The sequence below is a fragment of the Callorhinus ursinus genome, unplaced genomic scaffold (assembly GCF_003265705.2).
Source record: "Callorhinus ursinus isolate GAN/ISIS: 27379988/994484 unplaced genomic scaffold, GSC_fseal_2.0 scaffold6, whole genome shotgun sequence".
NCBI lineage: Eukaryota > Metazoa > Chordata > Mammalia > Carnivora > Otariidae > Callorhinus > Callorhinus ursinus.
The window spans coordinates 60,798,874-60,821,798 of NW_027397068.1; the positions used below are offsets into that span (position 1 = coordinate 60,798,874).

Consider the following 22,925-nt stretch of genomic DNA (forward strand, 5'->3'; position numbering starts at 1 on the left):
CTTATAAAGATTTCCCTTACTCTCCTCCTCTTAGCCTGTATAGATTTGGGGATAAAATGAGACTTTTGAATCTATTCTTAACTCACTTATTATGTTTATAAAGAAACTGATTAAACATTAATGCCTAGGACAATTCATATATATATATATATATATATATATACTGGCATAAGGAAGAGAATCTTGAGGATATTGCTGCATTTATATTTCTTAATATCAAATTATTAAAAGAAAAGCCAGGAAAGAAGGGAATGATTTCATATTCTTTTAACAGTTACACAATATTCAGTTACTGGTGTGAAGTCTGATTTTAGAAATTAAGAAGCATTCTTACTGAAGTGGTTATATGGTGATTGTTAATGAAAGCCAGTGCTTTAATTTATAAAGGGAGCAGTTTTCAGGGCAAATAAAAATAATGTAGAATTATACATTATAATTTCAGAGTTTGCTTTTGGGGAAAAAACAACTTCCTGCTGCAATATTGTGACTTCTAACAACTGACTCAAATTTCCAAATCTTCATTCTTAATAGTGAATGGCATACCTCTTTTTCAACAAAATCTCATATAACTTTTTTAAGACACAATTTTAAGTTCAAATGTTAATCTCTTACATATTAATGTCTAATGTTAATTTCCTATGTTTTAGTGTTTAACATAGTTTCCTCTAGTGCTTAGGTGGAACAACTTGAAAGCACAAATTAAAGATGTGTTAGTTATCAGCATTAGATCTCCCTAAAAGGGAATGGCAAAATCTAGATGGGATGTGACTTACTTAAATATTAAATAATTCTCCCTCCACTGAGCTAGGTCATTGTTTATAGACATAAGAAGTATAAATTCCTCCTTTAAGAAGTAATACTTCATCACTTTTATATACTAGTTTTATTTTCCGTATTTTAATATAATACCATTTTACTTTGGGGTAGAGAAGAGTAGAGAAAAGACAATTTTCAATTGGTTTTCCAGTTGCATCACTTTGCTAAAAATAATTACTAATAGTGGGTTGCTTTCTGACAAGTAGAATTATGTTTTTGGAAAATTAATTGGACTTGTGTTTGCCAATTTTGTTCAGGAAGGACTCATATTAAAATTTCACCCTTATATTAGTTTGGATTACTTTGTTTCCTTTCTACCTTCTGACTGACATGTGTGGCAGAGATAATGTCTCCATACTATTATAGTAGTTGATTCCAGACTATGTGTTCATAGAACAGCATCAGAGCTAACTTTGGTGTCTATTACCAAGAGTTTATGCCATTCACCTTGCCTTTTTTATATGATCTTATATCTTCTAAAGGAGAATTTGTTTCTTTTCTTATTAGACATAATATTTGTGGAAACTAAATTGATTTTATTTTCCTCTATCTGCAAAGAAAGATAACAGTCTCTTTTGTATAAGCTCCAGATGGAAATTTATTTTTCCTGAGGTTCTGCCCTCCTGCTTCTCAGGGACCCATGGTGTACTGGCCTGCAAGCATTTTCTTGCATCATTTAGTAATTTTCCTGCCTTCAGACTGATGGGGTCACCTACTGGTGACAGTTCCTTGTCAAAAAGCTGCTAAGACCACATATCAGTGTTGTCTCTGCTATCTGGGCACTATTCAGGAAGGAGGCCAGTTTGAGTATTAGCAATTTGCAGCTTAGAAATTCTGGAACCTCCCGTGACCTTCACCTCTCCTTTCCAAATTTTGCCATTCTCTAGTCAATTTATCATCATATATTATATATTTTTAAGTTAGAAGTTAGGCTAGTACAGTTAACATCAAAAGTACTAAGTGACTAGGCCAGCATGTCTTCATTTTCATGGTTAATTTTGATGGACTTTACAATCACAGTTGGGGCATCCTATTATTTGAATGCCCCAATTGTTTTTATATCCCTTTATTATTTTATTTTATACGGAAGTTAAGCTTGGAGATATTTTCTGTTTGTTTTTTTAAATGAGCTAGAATTCAGTTGTTATATTCTTTTACTTGCTTTTCAATCTTTTACCACATCACCTGTGCCACACCTATCCTTTGGGTCATGACAACATCAGTTTACCTGACATAAAACAGAATTGGTGTACATGTAGTTACCTACAGTAGGCTCTCCAGAAAATTTCCAGGATTGGTTCTTGAGAATATTGAGGTAGGATTTGTTGAAGGGTGGGCACTGAAACAATAGAGCCTTATTCACAAATGAAAATTGAGTGCATTTTGGAGCAAGCTACTCACCTGGAGTATGTGTCTTTAAATATGCTAAGCATAAAATACAAAAATAGCCTACTTCTGTGAAGAATATCTTGGCCAAGGACACTGTATTTCATCCTCATGATGAAATGCAGATTCTCCATCAAGAATCAAATTTATCATTTCAAAAAGTTATAGAAAGTAGTACTTTAAAATAATTCTAGTTGATTACATTAAAAGCATTGAACAAGTCCAATAAAGAATATTCCTTGAGTTTGTAGCTTCAAAAAGTCTTTTTTTTTTGATTGGATACATTTTCACTTGTTTTAAGCCATTCTCTGTCAGTATTTTGTCTTATAGTGTCAGATGAATATTGTTACGATAAAGGGTTTAATTATGCTCCTATACAGTGCCCTTCACTATACAGTGCTTTTTTGTTTGCAGTTACGTTTTCATTGTGGTGCACCTTTTTTTGATGCTTGCTTACATTTTACATGAAATTGGCCTTTTTGGGGGATTCTTTTCAGAATATCATCTTTTTTTTTCTTAGAAGCCTTTTTCTATTTGATATAAAACTTACTTTAAAAGTCTAATTGCATCAGAGGAAAATATTCCAAAGTCAGTTAACTATTACTTTAGCTAATGAAGGTAGAAATAAGAATTTTATTTCTACTAAATATCATATTTTCTACCTATGCATCAGCAACTTTCTTTATATCTTTCTTATCTTGATTCCAACATATTTCACAATAAGTTACCTTCATAAATTGCTCTTTTTTATCACAAAATAAGGAATGGGAGTGTCTTCAAAGGTATTTAGGTCAACCAGTTAAAGATGTTTAAAACACCGCTAACTTTGCCAAAAAGTAGTTCCCATATGCTCTGAGTTTCCTATTTATGATTAGGATTTCTAATGAGAATGGGTGAATATAGGATTTAAAGTCAGAAGCAGAATTTCACCTATTAGCTTTCTATATAATGACCTGACTCCCTGAAATTTCCACTAACTCTCCATCAACCACTGGGAGTCATCCAAAACAATTTAAATTCCTCTTCCATGTGATATTTGTCATCAATAAATCCTCTCTCATTTATGCTATACCTCACCAGTTCTCTAACCCATTTATTCTAGTTTTTAATTCTGTCATCATCACAGATAACTCAAGTAGACCTTAGATAAGTTATTATCCAGAAGTCTTTTAAAACATGTGTACTGCTGCTGGGCCATATCTCCTCCTTTTTATGCTTGGGCAATTATTGGCATTGATATTGTTATTGTTATTTTTTCTGAGAGTAGGATTTTTTTGTTTCTTTTTAAATGTAAAATTATTAGTTTAAATCTGCCTTATCAGTAAGTTCTGGGATTTGATTATTTAATTCATCTTAGTATCACTTTAGGACCAGGTTTTTGTCCTCAGGATTTAATTATATATATTGAAACTAAGTAGGAGAGGGTCCTGTCGTCCATCACCAGCAAACTATGTCCTGGTTAACTCTGGTGGTCACTCAGCCTTTATGAATTTCCTTGACAGTATGCTTTTCCACTTCATACTGTATCCCTTTATAGATAAATAAATTAATATAAGTAATTTTAATGAAAAGCCATCAGATATTCAACTCTAATTGAAGATTTACTCTACCAAAAAGTGTATATAAAAAATTTGAAGACTTGGTCGCAGTGACTAAGTCTTTTACACTGTAAAGGTGGTACAGTTTGAACACATGTAAAAAAAAAATAAGTGTAGACATTTAAAAACATGAATTTATATATGTTTAGGGAACATTAAAAGAAAATATTGGTGAGTGTAATTAGCTAGAAAAATCCAGAGCAAAGAATTTTGATTAGTGTGTGTGTGTATGTGTGTGTGTGTGTGTGTGTGTGTGTGTGTTTAAATATGACATTTGTAAAAGTTAGAAGCAGTAGTAAGGATGTCCCCATGGGGGATAAAGTAAGTGGGTTAGCTTGACTGGAGTGGAGATTGTGGTCCAAGAACTAAGAATGAAGATAGCAACTCAAATATGGATTCTTATATTCTGTGACTCTGTGACTGTTTATTGATATGAAGGACAAAAAGTTGAGAATCTTGAAGCAAGTGCCGAAGAGTTTTGGTTTCAAGAAATATATGCCTAAGTAGAGTTTGATGTGATTCAAAGATAATAAAGTGAATTTTACTGAAATATGTAGAGGAGATCTATTAAAGGGTAGGGGGGAAACTAACTATAAAAAGGTTAGTTATTGTGGAATTCTATGAATTGGCTGTTGAAATAGTTGGGAACAATAAAAAGTGCTCCTTTGTCAGGGACAAGGAGGAGTCTGAACTATCTTTAGTCTTGCAATCCTGGAGGACCAGGAGAATTTTGGTGTAATTTACAAGCGTGTCATGAGTAGTTTTCAAAACCATGATTCTTTAGGTTGAAACAGCATGGACTAAGATTTAATATATTTAATTCAGTGTGTACTTTGGCTAAGGGCACATACGTTATTAGCAAGCATGGGTGTGTGGACAAAAGAAAAGCCAGGGATAGTTATGAGGTATTATATTTGTGATTTTAAAAAAGTGTTCACATCCAAATAAAACCTTGTTCATCCAGAACATCGATTCTCCAGCTGACTTACCTGGGTACTTGAGAGTTGACTTCTTTAACCTCCAACCTTTTACATTTTAAAAATTGAGTTATAGGTGATATGAAATATTAGTTTCAGGTGTGCAACATAGTTATTTGATGTTTTCATACATTCTGAAATGATCATTTCCATAGGTCTAGTTATCCTCTATCACTATACAAAGTTATTAAATATTATTTGTTATATTCCCTATACTATACATTTTAAACATTTTACAAGGTGATCTTTGCAAACTATACTATATGGTTTTCTGACTATTTAAAAAAGAGTGCTAGATTTAATAGACACTTTTCTTAAATATACAAAGTAATCTTTATGATTATCAATTTTTACATGTGCTGAGATACAGTGGTAATCTTGAAGCCTATTGAAAAATATAAAACCATTTATTCCTACCAAAAATGGCCCCAGATTGCCATACTTTTGAGTTTCTGTATTTGTTATTTTCTCCTATATTGGCTAGACTTATTAAGTCATTTTGCAAGTTATTTAATCAGTATTTAGCAAATAGCTACTATGTGCAAAGGATTAAGGTGAAATACAAAGATAAAAAGAAGAGACATCTTCATTATTTTGAGAAAGATTGAACTGTTCTTGATTCTTCTGCCATGCCATCAATCATCCTATGATTTTGTTAGCTTTGGAACAAATTTTTCAAGTAGCTGGCCTGCATAGGGTAGATGGTGATGGCAACTCCTATTTTATGTTTCTATCATGTGGCTTGGCAGTGTCCATTCCTCTTCAGGCACTAAAATTTTTCTCCTAGTGATCTACGGTACTAATATACAATGACTGTTTTATGAATTTTTAAATAACTTCCCAGGCAGTGGCTAGAGTGGTATTATCATGAAGAGATTTGTCAGAAGCCATATTTTCAGCGTGCCCCATAGTAAGAACACAGAGGGCTGGGAAACCACAGTGGAGGACAGAATACTTTAGCGAGCACCTACAACCACTGAATAAACAACTCATAGTTCATGCATTCTGATATTGATCGGAAGCAGCATCTCAGTAGAAGGAAGTTTTCAGAGAAGCTATGGTTGAAAATGATGTGGCTGTCTTATCCATCAAAGAGCTATCATTAACGTTTTTATGTAGAAATATTTACGTAATTTATGTACTCAAATTTATTTATTTATGTATTTACTTACTTATTTATCCTGCCTAATTGCTCTCTATGAATGCCCATATAACATTTAAGATCGGAATTTACAGGAAAAATTATAATTTTAATATCCTTCAGTCTCATGGGAAGTTTGCTTTCTTAGACTTGTGGTATTGTGGTACCAAATACAGAGTTAATGTTTTTATGAAGGAAATTTATTGGGTTAGGTAGAAATTATCATTTATCAATTTTAGAATTATCTATTTTGGTGACTTCATGGCCAAGAAATTGAAAATTCAAGGTGATTATCAAAAAGATTTAGATAAAAGCCTAAATTGGCCACTGGAGTACCAAAAGATTTTGGGGAGAAATTCTTTGGTCACCAAGTAACTTATTTTGTGGTCTAATGAAGACATGACTATTTATGCATTGGTAAACACATGTGTCTATTATGTGTTAGACACTGGTGTTGGTGCTAAGAATACATAAATTAAAGGAATTAGGACTGTTATTATTGCTCATTGCTATTATTATCCTCAAAGTTCCCATAGTCTGTCAGAAGAGACATATATATATAGGTAGTTATACTCTCATGGGTTACAAAAAGTTAATCATTTGAAAAAAATAAATGCACAAAAGACTATGGGAAATATCATATGTTCATTTCAGTTTTATTTGTAAAATGGGAATGATAATCACTGCTATATTACTTACCTCATAACAGTGTTTCAGAGAACAAGGAGATGGTATATACAACTTTCACGTGCTTTTGTTAAACTTCCATGAAAGAAATAGATTCTTAAGATATTAGCTCTTCTTAGCTGATGAATATTGAGCAAGTACATGAAATCAGTTAATCAGGTATATATCTTTGACCCAAAACCTGGTAACATAAGACAAAAATGAAATTCGTGGTTAAAAGTGTAGCATGTGCTATAGATTTTAAGAATCTTTCTCATGTTATAAATGAGAAAACAAAGGGCCAGGAAAATAACATGACTTGCCCAAGACCATAATATTTGTCAGGAGCAAAGCCAGAACTAATTCAACTTTGTGTTAGATACTTTTTTAAAACAAGACTTGATTATTTGATTGATTGATCGTTTTTAAATCACATGATTCATCTTCATGCATTCCTCTCTCCTTTGAGGTTTATATCATTCAGCCAAGCTACATTCTTCCCAACTTTGCTGCTGTCATTTAGCAGCTTCCAGGAGATTCTTCTGTCCCTGAAAACTCATTCTTACTGCTGATAGTCCTCCCTTTCAATGTTGACTCTTGCCATACTTATGATTGATTCCAGTATTCATGTGTGTGACCCATTGATACCTATCCTCTTCAGTAACATCAACTCTGTCCTTTCCCTTCACTTCAGCAACCCACCTAACCCTTGACATCACCAAGAACTGTTCTATCTCTGAACTCTTAAACATCAGAAAGCCTCTGAACAATAGAAGCCTCTTCTTTTCAACTTCTCTTGCTCCCACCTCACCTGCTCTTCACATTCCTCTGGCAAGCCTAGATAAAGCCATTTTCTTACTTGATCTGATTTCTTCCCTGTATCTATGCAACTCTACCTGCAAATTTGTGCTTGTTACCATCTAGTGATAAAACTTCTTTCTTAGAGAAAATGAACTTCCAACTTTAAGTGTCCATTCCATATGAAACTCTAGTTAAGACTTGTCATTTTCCCCCATCCCCTTCAGTCCCGAAAAATAAAGACCAGAAAGGAGCACCTTCTTTAATGAAAGAAGAAAGAATTCCATCCCTGTGAGGACTGTGGTCAAGAGTGGGAAATCACACTTACTTAGATAGCTCTATGGTACCATCTCCATAGCAAGTGATCAGGGGTGTGTATAGTGCATAGGGATGAGAAGATTTGAAAAGGATGCCTAGAGCTGGATTCCAGGGATCAGGGATAGGATAAGCCCAATGGGTTCATGGAATTAGCCAAGCTTAGAGAGCCATCAGGATAAAATGTACAAAAACAATCCCTTAAGTTTATTGTGCAGATGAAATAGAGCTAGATAAATGTAAGATATTGTTGTTGTCAGTCTATTCCAACCTTAAATAAGAAGATGTCCTTAGTTTAAGTGAGCCAGTGTGAAGTAATTTTAAGAATGTTCTAGAGTGAAGGTGTGCAAATAGAGTAGAGGTATATCTTGCTGATTTGCTAACTTTGAGCAGCATATTCAGCTTCCCATGTTCTTCCTTCATAACAATTACATCCATAGCATGTGGCCATAGATGAGGGCTTTCCTTTAGAGTTGGATAGATTATTCTATAGTTATTGCTGGATCCTCTGAAGCAGTTTCCCCTGTTCTCTGTGATGCTCTGACACATTTTACAATTTGTATGTTATAAAGGGCTGAACAAAAAAGATCAATAAACAAGTTGCTGACAGTATGTTGAAGAGGAGAAACTGTTTACAATAGAATTTAAAGGGTGGTGTGAAGATATTGAAATAGGGAAACAAATAATATCCCTTTTCCTGGATAAATAAATATATTGTATTATTTTCACTTTTTGGTTGACAGATATTACTCTGTTGGTAAAGAAGAAGATGTGTTCAGATGTCTGTCATAATTAAACAGATGTTTAGTGAACACTTTCTCTGGGTCAGGCTCTCTGTTGTAGCCATTGATGACCAGAGCTAAACTATAATTCCTCTATCAAGAAGTTCATCATGTCGTGATTACCATTTGGTTTGATAAATGCAACCATAGGAGTAGGTGTGAATAGAGAGGTAACAGAGAAAAATGTCACTACCTTTCTCTGGGCCAGGGAAAGAAGTGAGGGTAACCTCATAGAAACCTCCCAAAGGAGGTGACATTGAGATTCACCCCATTAGAGGAATAGGAGGACACAGAAGAGCGAATATGAATAAAAGTATTGATGTAGAAAACAAAGTAGGCTCAGGGAAATTAGACTTATCAGTAATTCTGGAATATATATTCAGGGAAAAGGATTGGGGAAAGATCAAGATGGAAAGGGGGGAAAGGTCTATGTCATGAAGGGATAGGATTGCCATGCCAAGAAATTTAGGTTCTATTTTGTAAATATGGTGAGCGAGTGAAGGATTTTAAACAGAGAGGAAACACAATCAGATTTATATTTTGGAAAGGGTACCCTGAAGATTTTGAAGAGGACAGATTAAGAAAAGAAGTCAGATTGGAAATTGGGACACAAGTTGGTAGGTCATTGATGGTTCAGAAAGTGGTGGAGAAAAACCCAATTTAATTAATCAATTTATTCAAGAGATGATAAGAGCTTTACTAAAGGAAATGTCAATGGGGAATGGAAAAGAGAATGGATTTGACAGCAGTTTAGTAGAGAGATTTGGGTTTGGTGACTGATTGGTTATGAGGATCAAGGAGAAAGGGAAGTCAGTAATAACTCCTAGGTGTCCATTTTGTACAACTAAATAGGGAGAAAAGAGGAAGCACAGATTGGGAAAATGTGAGTTTTACAGTAGTTGAATTTGAGGTATCCATGAGACCAGGAAGTTGAGAGATCCCACAGGTCAAAGATCTGGAAAGGGAGGTAGATTTGTGATTTGTCAGCGAAGAGCTGTGGTTAAAACCACCAGAGTGGATGAGATTACAAGGGAGAGGATATAGAGTGAAAAGAGGAATGCTAAGGGCAGAACTTTGAGGAAGGCGAAAATGAGAAAGAGGATCCAGGAAAAGGATGGAGAAAACTAGAAAACTAGAAAGAGAAAGAGGAAGAACCAGGAAAGAAGCAGACATCATGGCAGCCAAGGGAGAAGAGATTTTCAGGAAAAGAACAGTAACAAATACCACAGAGCTGACAGGGAAAGGAGAGTTATAGAAACAGTGCTCTGTACCAGTAACCTCTACTTCCTCCTAGCTTCTGCCTCCCCAAGAATCTCTCTCTCTCTTTTAACTCTGAATACTTTAATGTGTATTTTCTACAAACAAGGATACTCTTGTACTTAACCAAAATATAACCATCAGAACCAGGAGATTATCAGTGACACATTACTACCATTTAACTCTCAGACCCCATTTGAGTTTTACTTAGTGTCCCAGTAAAGTCTTTTGTAGCAATAGGATCTGGTACAGAATCAGTCCTGTCTCTCAAGCTCTTTCAATTTGGAGTAGTTTCTTAGTCTTTCCTTGATTTCAAAAGCTTGACAGTTTTGCAGATAACAAATCTAATTATTTTGTAGAATGCCCCTCAGTTTTGGTTCACTGATGTTTCCTCATGATTAGGTTTAAGTTACACATCTTTGCTAGGAATATTCCAGAAGTCATGCTGCATTCCTGTCACTGCACTGCTAAAAGGTATATGATTTAAATTTGTCCTATTACTGATGATGTTAATTTTGATCACTAGATTAATAGTGTCTCTCTCAGGCTTCTCTGCTGTAAAGTTACTCCTCTCTTCTTTGTATTTAATGAATATTTTATGGGAAGTTGCTTTGAAACTCTGTGAATATCCTGTTAACCATCAAACTTTTGATTTATTCATTAATTTATTTATGTGAGTATGAACTTATGGATTCCTATTTCATTCAGTGCATTTTAATCTATTATTATTTTTTATCATTATTTTTTTTTAGTACTAAATTGTCAAGCTGGTTTACCCTTTGTTTTTGGCTAGAAATGCCAGTTTGGAACAGTGAAAAGGCAAATTTCATCTTTTCTTCAATGTTGATACATGCCAAAGGAAAGGCTAGTATGTAATTTCCTTAATTTGTCATTTTAAAAGTAAAATTTTACTTGAACAATTTTTTAAAATGAAAAAATATTGAGCAAGTGATTAATTTTTGAAGTGCTTATATTCTTCCTTTCAGGAGATTATTTTTAGGCTCTCCTAGGTACAGAGGAATGCACTAGAGCAGTGCTTCTCAAACCTCCTTATGCATACATATCACTTGGGAACTCAATAAAATGCAGATTCTGATTCAGTAGGCCTGCATTGACCTGAGAGTCTACATTTCTACTAGGCTCTCACATGGTCCATGGACCACAATTTGGATAGAACTGATAATGTCTTTCTTATGCTAGTGCACTGTATATGCCTTCTCACACATTTATGAATTATTTCCTTCAGAATCATTTATACATGTCTCGAGGCAAAGTCCTATGCTCCTGAAAGAGGCAAAAAGTGGTTTTTAAAATGTGTGGATTTACAAAATGATACTAAAGACATTTATCTATTTCTTACATTTAATGATTTTTAAAAATATGCACTAACCACCCTGAATACTTGATGAATGTGGCATTGGAGTTAATCAAATTTCTGGTTACATGTGTGCCTTCTGCTACTAGAATATTCTACTCCGATAGCATATCACCCCTGATGGAAAGTAAATTTCTGGATGATAGGACTCTTTGTTTTGTTCACTGATGCATCGCCAGCAATTAAAACACTGCCTTGCACATAGTAGACATTCAATAAATATTAGTTTAATTGAATTATGTAAGGAGGGATTTTGTTCCAATTTCTTTTTCTGCCTTAGTAAAAGGGTTTGATGATTTAAGAGCTTGAGGTGCTTCCCATCAATTCCTATTGCCAGCACTGTGAATGTAAATGAAACAAGAGAATAGACTAATTATTCAACTTCCAAAAACGAACCACCTCGGAAGTATTTGTTTTGGCTAAATTCTTTATAAATAATTTTTTATTTTATTTTTTCTTATGATAGTAGAATAAAGCAAAGAAAATATCCAATTAATTGCATGTTTTATGGGTAAACTCCTCTTAATAAATAGTCCTCTTCACCTTTACCTTTCTGATAATTGAGGAAAAATTACTACGTTTACTGTCAATTAGGACTCACAAGCTATATTTTTTCATTTTCTTCCTTTTTATGAATACTTTTTAATAGATTTATTTATTTGAGAGAGAGAGAGAGAGAGAGAGAGAGACGGAGTGCACAAGCATGGGGAGAGGCTGAGGGAGAGGGGGAAGAAGACTCTCTGCTCAAGGGGTACCCTGAGATCATGACCTGAGCTGAAACCAAGAGTCAGACGCTTAACTGACTGAGCCACCCAGGTGCCGTCCCCCATTTTATGAATAATGGATGTCCCATACCAATAGTCTCCTTAGACTTTAGTGCCCAAGATGCAGTGGGAAGTTTACTAAGTGGAAGGAGCTGAGTTTGGTCTCATTTTCTCCATCAGCTACTCCTTGTGACTCTGAACAAGTCAACAAACCACTTTAAGCCTGTCTTCTCATCTGTAAAGGGTCTGTCATGCTTTCGTCCCAGCCTCCTGTGAGCACCATGTGAACTGAGGTGGAAGTACTTTTGAAACCGTAAAGTTTTATATAAATATAGCTAGTTGCAGTATCTTTGACCATATATTCTAACTTACATTATTATTTTCTCATTTTAATTATTAATAACTGCTTCCTGACCTCTGCTTTTCCCAGAACATTATAAGCAGTCACTTCTATTTAGCATTTATTTAGAATGACAGATTTTGTTTTGAAGGAAATATTTCTCTAAGTCCCTATTTGAAAAGAAAAAGTTTGAGCTTAGGTGACTTACCTGAGGTTGCACACAGCTCAATACTGTAAGAAGACTTTCACTGTAGCTCAGCTTTTGCTCTCCATAAACTCTGAAGCATCTCCAGATCATTTGCCTTTATCTCTTCATATTCTCTTTCTACTCTCTGATTTTCCTCCATCCTTAGTCTTTCTATGTGGGCTTGAAGGCCAAGCATTAGCTTCATGCCAGTGAGCCAACCAGTGAATTCATTTATTTGACAAATGCAGATCCCACTAATCATCTGGCATTGTACTGGGCATCAGTATCAAGAATGAATCCAGACTGCAGATATCCATCAAGGGTGCTAACTTAGGTAAATATCCATGAGAAATTATACTGATATTTATAGCTATATATATATATATATATATATATATATATATATACATATATGGTATGCAGTAAAATAATATTATCTATGTTTCCAGACTATGGATAACCTGTAGTTCCTACCATTGCTTATAGTCCAGAAGGAGAGATAAAGAAATAATTTTTGCCACCTCATTGTGTGAATGAATGTGGATAAGGAGAGAGTGTGGAGTTTCAAGAGAGGAGGAGATTACTTCTAGGTGGGGACATTAGTTAGGTATTTTGGAATAAGTAGCATTAGAACTTGGTCTTAATGCTAGCTAGCCTTGCAAAGGAAGAGCTAGATGGTAAAGGAATTTCTCATGAAGGAAGTCATGTAAATAAGGGCTCTGAGTAAAATGCTAACAGATGTACAGGGAAAGGTGAGCTGGTTAATTTGTCTGGGGCGACACTTATCTAAAAGGGAGTTGTGAAAGAATTTATCGGAAAAGTAGACCCAGATCTCAGAGTGCTGACAATGTCAAAGTTTGAACTTGTCTTCCATCTGCTAATTTAGTCAAAATAAAGTGGACCCTCTTTTGCAAATTTCTACCAAAGCCTGATAAATAGGGACTTATTTTTAACTCTTCCCATCCACTCATTTTTCTGGTCCTTTTTTCTTCCTTGTAGCATTTGCTCTAGAAAGTGACACCTTTGCAGGGAAGCCATCTTCTTTGTTCCTCTGGCAAAATGTCATTAATCATACTGTCCATTTGCATTTCCATAACAATATAAATATTTGGTCATAAGAAGGACACAGGAGAATGTATTGCAATGTTTTGCAGCTAGAGTTGGAGTCTACATGGACATGTGGCCCGCGTCTCAGGGAAGCAAGAGGCATATTACAAGCTGGTTTCTCAGCTGTGAAATGCCACTACTTAGGTCACATGCCTCAGTTAAAAAAACTGCCAGGAGCAACGCCTTCTCCTTGGCGGAGAGGCATGCCACCTGTCACCCAAAGCTGCCATCCCCTCTGGCATCATGCACGGGTAACTTTGATTTGCTTCTGCATATGGGGAGGTTGTGTTCTCTGCCTTTTGCAGCATATTTCTCTGTGGCATTTATCTGGGGTGAGTTCATTCTTGAATTGGGGATTATTGCCCATACTCCTGGGGGTCAAATCTTAATCTGGAAGAATAGTTGCAACCTTGGGGATAACAGTTGAGTGAAAATGTGAATTGTCTCACATGTGAAGATTGGCATATGACGGGCATATTTCCACTCAACTCCCAGCTGTGATGCCACCCTTGGTGATCTGCAAGATCATATTTTATTTCACTCTGTAATGACATGCAGGGATTCCTGGAAATCAGCCTTTGAGAGCACACATTCTGGATTCATTAAGGACCATGTCCCATCAGCTCTTAAGGACTACAAAAAGACATATAATTTGTATCTTCACAAGCAGGTGCAACACTTCTTACTGCATGTACCTTATTTTAGATTTCCCCCTTTGTAAGGTCTGACATGGGGTTAAGCACAAAATAAGTGCTTGATTAATACATGTTGAATGAATAATCAAGTGGCGGTTCTGTTAAAAGGTAATCGAATAGGCATTTGTGCTGGCCATGATATTGGAATCCTTTGGCTTCCTATTTTTTCTTAAGAAGGAAATATTTAAAAACCAAAAACACTCTACATTTATAGAGTTCCATCCACCATAATAATGCCAAATTGGCACAATGTTGGACTTTAGAGTTTACAATGTGTTTTCTCTTGCATTTTGAGTGGTTCAAGAAAAAAAAACTGCATTAAAATATGTACTTTCCCCAATTTTTTTCAAATGTAATTCCCATTTTTGCCATCTGTTCTTATTCTAGGTTGAATTGTGTCCTCCCAAAAAAGTTTGACTCTTAATGCCCAGTTTCTCAGGATGTGACCTTAATTGGTGATAGGGTCTTTATAGAGGTAACAAAGTTAAAATGAGATCATTAGGTCGGGCACTAATGCAATATGACTGATGTCCTTATAAAAAGGGGAAATTGGGGCATAGAGAGAGACACACAAACAGGAAAAATACCATATGAAGATGAAGGTAGAGATTGAATGGCACATCTTTAAGCCATGAAATGCCCGATTGTCAGCAAATCACTGGAAGCTGGGAGAGAGACCTCAAACAGATGTTGCCTCCCAGCCCTCACAAGGAACCAACCCTGCTGACATTTGATCTTAGACTTCTGGTCTCCAAAACTATGAGACAATAAATTTCTGTTGTTTATGCCATGTGCTCTGTACTTTGTTACAGCAGGCATAGGAAATAAATAAATAAATAAATAAATAGGACTCAGGTTACTATGTTGTGGAACCTGGTCTAGGCTTGGGTGCTTCCTGAATGTGCTGAAAAAACTAGTCTTTATGGTGCAACCGATGTTCATCTTTTTATGGACTATTAGTTGCTTAGCCTTTAACTAACCACCCCTCCGCAATCTGTCCCACCACATTCTACTCATAAATGGTAATATAACTTAGATGTCTGTTATTATTATTGAAAAATAGTAATGATACCAGCACCATTGATTGAGCATTTATGGTATGCCAGGCATTGTGCTGTTTTGTGTACATTAGTTCATTTGGTCCTCTCAATAACCCTAAAAAGTATGTACTGTTATTACTCTGGAAAGATTAAAAATGTTTTTCTAAGTCATACAGGTAAAAAATGACAGACACGGGGTCAGTCTTATTCCAAAGCCCAGGTGTCTGACTGCTATATCATTTGTATAAAGAGGTGCTACAATATTTAACAGGTTTATGACTTTGGGTCTAGATATTGTTAGCGTTTGAATGGCTATTTAAATGAGTAAGGGAAATGCAAATGAAGGCAGAGACCATATAACCATAAGTCAGACAGTGTCTTAAAAAATCAGGTCCTAGAAAAGAATAAAATGAATGCATTCTAGGTCTTCCTTTTCAGTTCTTTTCATGTTCAGAAATGTGTGTCCACTCTAAAGCTCGCTCCTGTTGATTGTAGAAAGACAAACAGAGGGAGACGTCAGGGTGTGAAGATGGATATATATATATATATCAGAATCACTATTAACCTTTTAACATGAATCTTTTCATATTATTCTGTATTATTTTTTATTTGTTTGTTTGTTTCAAGCGGGGCTTGAACTCCTGACCCTGAGATTGAGACCTGAGCTGAGATCAAGAGTTGGATGCTTAACCGACTGAGCTACTCAGGCACTCCTGTGTGTGTGTGTGTGTGTGTGTGTGTGTGTGTGTTTTAAACTAAATATGGTATATGCTTTCTGTGAAAACTGAGAAATACAGAACAGTATTATCAAGAAAATGACAATTACCCATAATTCTAACTCCAGGAATTAACCAGTGTCAGCATTTTATCACATAAGATGGCTACATGTTGATTTGTTCTAAAGCATACTTGACATTTCTTCAGACTTCAAATTTGATATTCCTGGAAATGATGATAAAAAACCATAAACCATGCCTCTTTTTTCTGTGTCCAGAAAAGTCCTATCAGAAATGAAGGATTTTTTTTTTTTCCCCACTGGACAAAGGTAAAGAAAGGCTTCTCTCTAGAAATTTCTAGGGCTTTAGTACTTGGGGAGTTTATTACATTTTTTAATTTAACAATGGTCTAAACTAACTCATTCTCAAAAGCACAATTTACAAACACTGCCAGTTGATTTTCTAGCGGAGTGTTAGTTCATATGGAAGCCATCCTCTCCTGTTTGGTGCCTATTGTTATGGGTACATAGCAGTATGTTATGAGACTCTTGGTTTGTTGTAGGAAGAATGCAGATGTTAGATGGGGTCGGACTGAATGAGCTGTGATTCTTTGAGAAGGGGATCATAGAGTTTATGGCTTTGTAACAGCAGTCTGACCATCCCTTCCTGGGAGAGGTCTACCAATGGCTTTGGCTCACCAGTGGGGGCCATCAGCCTTTTAAATTTTGGCTCCTCCATTTGTTGTTCAGGCAGATGCACAATAAGAAGTGTGGGTATAAAGGAGGAAGATTAGTGGTTAAGAGGGAGGCTTCTGGACTCAGAGAGACCTGGTTTCTTATTCTGTCACATTTGAGCTATGTGACTTTAGGCAAGACTCCTAACCTCTCAGTCTCACTTCTCAACTATGTAAACCAGAGATTGTAATTATACTCACTTCTCATGGATTAAACAAGATAATGGTTGGCATATCATAAGAACTCAGTAAAACATACACACACACACACACATATATATACACATACATACATAAAAGCTAATAAAGGACTGTGATATGGCATATTCTACTTTGGTTAGTTTCTCTTGGGAAAGACTTCTCCTACCTTTGTAAATATAATACCTTCCAGAGTTGGCATAGAATTTATTGGTAGAGGGGGAAAAGGAGGCCCCATATACTACTTTTCATCTGGGGAATTTTGAGTGCTTAATAAGCTCTTATTAAAAGGCAGTACCTTTGGAAAGAATAGCACTTAACGCTGTTTTTCAGTTATTGCCTCAGAGTTATCAGATCAGCCTAGGGTAGGCATGGCAGAGTGGCCAAGAGGGGAGAGCTGATCCTGCACAGGCCAGTTGGAGGACATCAAAGGTTATTCTGATTTCATCATTTTTATTTGGTTCTAGCTATAAACATATGTATAGCATTGTTTCCTGAAAGTCTCTGATGATCATCTTTAATCATTATCACTATCATTTCCTAAGGAACCTTATATAATCTTGATTTATATATAGTAATTGCTTCTACTCTCTACAAGTTTGAACTCTGAAATGGGTGGCACCAGAAAGGAAACGGGACTATACAAGGCTTTAAGTCATATCAGTAAGATCATATGAAAGTAAATATTTGTGCTGGTTATAACTTTCTTGGGGATAGGATCCTTTTTTTGGTGGGTGTGTGTGTGATATCCAGGTAGCATCTGTTTTAACTCCTTGCACATAGATTGTGAATGTTAGTTGAAATAAATTGACCTTGTAAAGTAAGAATTGTTTCTCAGACCAGTGAGGCTGTGAGGAAAAGATATTCTTTATTTGTCTTAGGGAAGGAGTTAGAAATTTGGGGGCATTTTCTATACCAAATGTTCTAAAATATTATATTTACATTATATTTACTTAATCACCTTACCCTTCTTTATTTTTTTCTGGGCCATAAATTCAGTCCCTCTTCTGTTTGTATCTCAAGACTTTACTTTTTACCTAGGGCAATGGTTCTCCTTTCTGGCTGCACATTGGTCTCACTGGGGCAGCTTTAAAAACCTATAGATGCCTGGTCTCACCTGAAGAGATTCTGCTGAAGTCTGGAAAACAGACATTGGTGTCCACACTCATGTACGCAAGCCCTTCCCAAAGGACAAAGGGCCTGGAGGCAGAAAGAGAAGGTGGCAGAGAGTGGGTCTGGCCCTGGAAATACAAAGGGTGAGCCTGTTTGGGTATCATCCAGTTTCACCCGTTCCATCCTTCCTCACGCTGTAGCCCTGGGCCAGCTTGCCATCCTTGAGCACACACAAATAAGGATGCCCTTCACTGAGGCCTTGGTGTTAAGGCTTTCCTCTGGTGAGGATCCATTTCCCTCAGATCTTTTAGTGGCTGGCCACTTCTTTTCATGCAGGACTTACGTAGTTCAAATGTCATTTCCTCAGGGAGGCCGTCGCAATCTAACTTACCACTCTTCTCCTCTCATTTTCTATCCCATTGCTCTGTTTTATTTACTTTATGCCACTTATGAGTATCAGTAATTATCTAATTTCTGCAGTTGTTTACATATTTAATGTTAGTCTCACCTACTAAAAGGACACTGCTGTATTTCCAGAGCCTAGAACAGTGCCTGGCACCCAAAAGGCTTGCAATAGATATTTTTGAATATCTGTTTGTAGCAAGAATAACAACCCTATGTATAGACATTGCTAACTTATTCTGGTATCTCTTCTCCTGGATTTGGTTAAGTTTCAACTCGATACAATTCTCAGTCATTAATAGTTGGCCTCAAGATAATTTTTTTTTGTATTCCTGATTTAAAAAGTGATTTTTGGTGTATAGCAGTTGAGGAAATGAGGCTCAAAAACTTAAACAATTGTACTTTTGGTCTTTCATTCATTCACTAAAAAATATTTATTGAGAATCTAGGATATAAGAAGCATGATTCAGGTTTTTCCAAGCTTGTGTCCAGAACTTGGATCTTGTGCTATGCTTGGTCAAAATGTTTTTCAATATGATTTTCTGAATTTAATTCAACAGGGGCTTTAAAACAGATACACAAGTACTTTATATAAGGCTATATAATATAAGACAGGTGCCGGTGGAATGATTATAATATAGACTATAGGGTAGAATTAGAATTACCTTTTAGTAGAAGGGATTTCAGATCATCTATTCCAATGGCCTAATTTCATAGATGAAGGAGTTGAAATCCAGAGATTGCTTTCCATGGATGCTTGTAGGATGAATAAAGAACTGACAGATTCCTGGTGCTCAAGGTCAAGGGATTACTTTGTGGCAGAACAGACATCAGAACCATGTTCTCAGTCTGGGGCTCTTTTGTCTCCACCAGTGATCCTGAAATAAATGTGATTAGAACCCTCTGGGGATATTGCTACCTGTCGGGGGATGGTGTTGGTGACTTGCATTTTTACCATTTCTCTCCCCCAGGTAATTCTGTTGCACAGCCAGATTTGGGGACCACTGTGTACACCATATTTTTAACACATGAATTTGCCTCACCCGTAATTGCAGAGATGGGGAGGTTCCACATAATGTATGGAAAGTACCATTTGTAGGACTTTCAAAAAAACTCTTCTGATTTTTGCTTAGCTGCACAGTATCAGTCTTTGAGTTAAATCTCAATAAACTAAAGACTTGCTTCTGACATTTGATTAAATGCTACAGTTATTGAGTGTGAGGGATATAAAAATGCGTAAGACATGCTTCTTAATATAGACTCTTTAAATCCTGCTTAAATAGGAGGAAATAAGTCAAAGAATCCTGGTATTCCCTTGAATTTTAAATCATCATAATTTGTCTGGCTGCTGGCAAAATGTCTTGTACCTTATAAGGTACATAGGGATGCTTAATTTGTTCTGATTTATTGTTAAATGAAAGCAGCTTTTTATTTACTCAAGCTTTTTATTTTATTATTGTGGAATTATCTACCAGATTATAAGTACCCAAAGTACTCTCTCATTATTTATATTGTATGGGTGATTGGAGGAAGAAATGAGAAGGAAACACCATATTTTGTCCATCCCATATTTTCAGATTGAGCAGTAATATAATAGATTTAATTATATCATAGGTGTAATAATTATATAACAGGTACAATTTTTTTCTGGAGGTAAAATATCCATAGCAAACACTGCTTCTCCTAAACAGTTTTCACTTTCTATGCTTACACTCTGGTTTCTCTTCAGATCGCATAAATCTTTCGCCTTTCACTTTCTATGCTTATATTTTATCCTAAGGTATCTGTAAAGAATGTTGGGCCTGACATATTTTATGTCAGGAGATATAGAAATTCATTTTTCATATTTGTGGAAAGGAGAAAGGAAGGAAAGATTCTAAAGACAATCAGTCATGAGACTCAAAGAAACACTAGGAAATTCAATGTACACTGGGGTGCCATATTTGTTTTTATGTTTGTTTTTTAATGATCTACCAGGAATGTTTCATAGCAAGTAGGGCAAGGATTCAACTACTGGACAGTGGATAAGTGGATATTCTTTTTGCCAGATGCTTACTGGGGCTGCGGAGTGTTGAAGGAGAGGGATATCTGAGTCATTTTTGGTGTCACCAACAGCCCTCTCCCTTGTCTGCTATGGCAGGGGGAGTGTGGAAGGCAAATGACAAGGCGGGGGTGATTGTGGTGAGTGGGTGAGTGCGGAGAGCTGAGCACAGGCTAGGTTGAGATGGGGAGGAACAGACTTGCTTGCCTTGGGTCTGGGCTATGTTTCCAATACAGACAGGAACCTGCCTATCGTGTTTATGCTGCGTTCCTGAAGACCAGTACAGTCCCTGGCACATACCAGCTGTTGTTTAAAAACATGTTAAATGAATGTATGCATGAATAACTGTTTGGACAACGATGCCAAATATTTTGAGGAAGCTGAGATTTAATAAATAGAAGTTGGGAGGTTGAGGTGAGCTTCTTGGTTCTAGCATCAGACCTTGCATGTAATCGGCACATAAGGAAGTTTGTGCTCAGGACTCCAGCGTTCATGTTGAGATCAACGTTACAGATTTTAATACTTTACATGCATTAGAATGAAGTGAGAGCACTGATTTTCCTTTATTTTTAGGAAAGTGTGCTTCTGTTTCCATTTTTGATTTTTCAAAAAATCATTTTTCCTGAGACAGAGAACTCATTCCACCCAAAATGGAGTTCCTCTAAAATCACGATTCCTAGTCTCTAACATATTAACTTGTTTATTCCTTCTTTTGTACATACCAACTTTTGCTTTGAAATTCTGAGTACAGACCTCATGGTCTACCATGGAGTGGTGTGTATTTATGTTTGTGGGAACAGAATTTCAGGGTTGGGTAGGTGTGTTTATTTTCTGACAGTGTGTAGGCAGCATATAGAGCAATACATAATTTCCCTCAGCAGCTGTAAAAATGGGTTATCTTTGGTTTTGCATTGGTAGATAAAAGGAAATAAAACTGATCACCAACAAAAATGGGAATGTGATTGTAGTGAAATAACTTGGGGAAACAGGAAGCAGGATTGCCAGTGGTAAAACAAATGCCCCTTTACCCTAAATAGTGAATTTTAATGCTTTTTATTTATATACACAAATTCATTAAATAAAAAAAGGCAAGACAGTTGAATTTAGTCAATCATTAAATTGATTTGAAGAAGTTAGAGATTAATCGGTGAGAAAACTTTCCAATGGATTCACTAGTTATTAACAAATTTACTGTTTATATGAATTCAGTCTCACTCAAAACCATACAAAAATGCATTCAAACAGTAGGTTGCTGTAATTTGTCCATTCCCCACCAAACTAGCTTTTGTGTGTATAGTATCATCTCTGTCAGACTAGAACTCCTTTTTCTCATCTTTGGGATGGAATGGAATGGAACAGTTGATACATTCGGAATATAGTGTCTTTCTATAAAATTAGTTACTTTTTAGCTGTTTTTTTTTTTTAAAGCATCTTGCAGAACAGCAAGGACCACGAACCCTAAAGTCTACAGGGATCAGGCAGATGACGATAAAAAGGCGAGGCCGACCCTGTGGGAACCTGAGGGAACAGGAGAGTGGGAGCCATGTGGTCTTTAGCCAACTGTGGCAGTGGGAGAATGTGGGGTTGCTGTCTCCAGGTCTCTTATTTCAAGAAAAGCTAGAAATTGGAAATTCTATGTGAAATTGTCTCTGTCTTTCAGTTTCAGCAGCTGATTAATCTTTTAAAGCACTGTGTAGACCAAACAAAGCTTGGAGGGCTGCCAGTTTGTGACCCTGGCTGCTAGTCTGTGACCAGTGCTTTGGATAATTAGGAAGGGCACATCCTCTAGGCCCAGGTACCGGGGATTCTAACTCAGCATGAACTAAGTATGGGGACTTGGGCAAGTCACTCTCATTTTTAAAATTGCGGATTTGGGCCAAATGATGTGTAATTTAGTGTCTTTTCAAGTTTGACAACATCTATGATTTTTACAAGGAGCAATAGCTGATCTTCACGTTCATTACCATTCTTATTTTCACTGTGACTTGTGTGATTTCCCCAAATATTTGAAATCTGCCTACTATTGGCCTCTTCGAGGGTTGTTTATGAACATTTGTTGAAACTGACCAGAGAAAATACTGTCAACTTGTCTCTGAGTCTAAGCAAATTGTTAGCAGAGTTACAGAACTTGGCTGTCTCCTGCTGTAGTAAACATGTTAATAAGCTCTCACCAGAAGAACTGTGAACAGATGCAGTTCTTGAAAACACAGTGTCCTTGTCACATTTACTTGTCTGTTTCTCCTAGTGAGGCAAGCCTTGCTTGTGGTATCCTAGTAAATACTCTCCTTTTTTCATAACCAGATCACAGTTCATGAATTCAGTAGAAACATCACTGTAACCAGTATCCTTAATGCACAGACCCAAGCCCTAAGGGAAGATACACAATGACATAAAATGACAAGGTTTATTTATTTTTTCACTCTGTCTCACACACACACACACACACACACACACACACACACACACACACACACACAC

General features: G+C 36.2%; 1 protein-coding gene across 3 annotated transcripts in view; it reads left to right on the top strand.

The window, feature by feature from the left end:
- Window positions 1-22,925, top strand: part of GRM1 (glutamate metabotropic receptor 1) — a 443,798-nt gene that overhangs the window by 4,287 nt on the left and 416,586 nt on the right. The window lies entirely within an intron of this gene.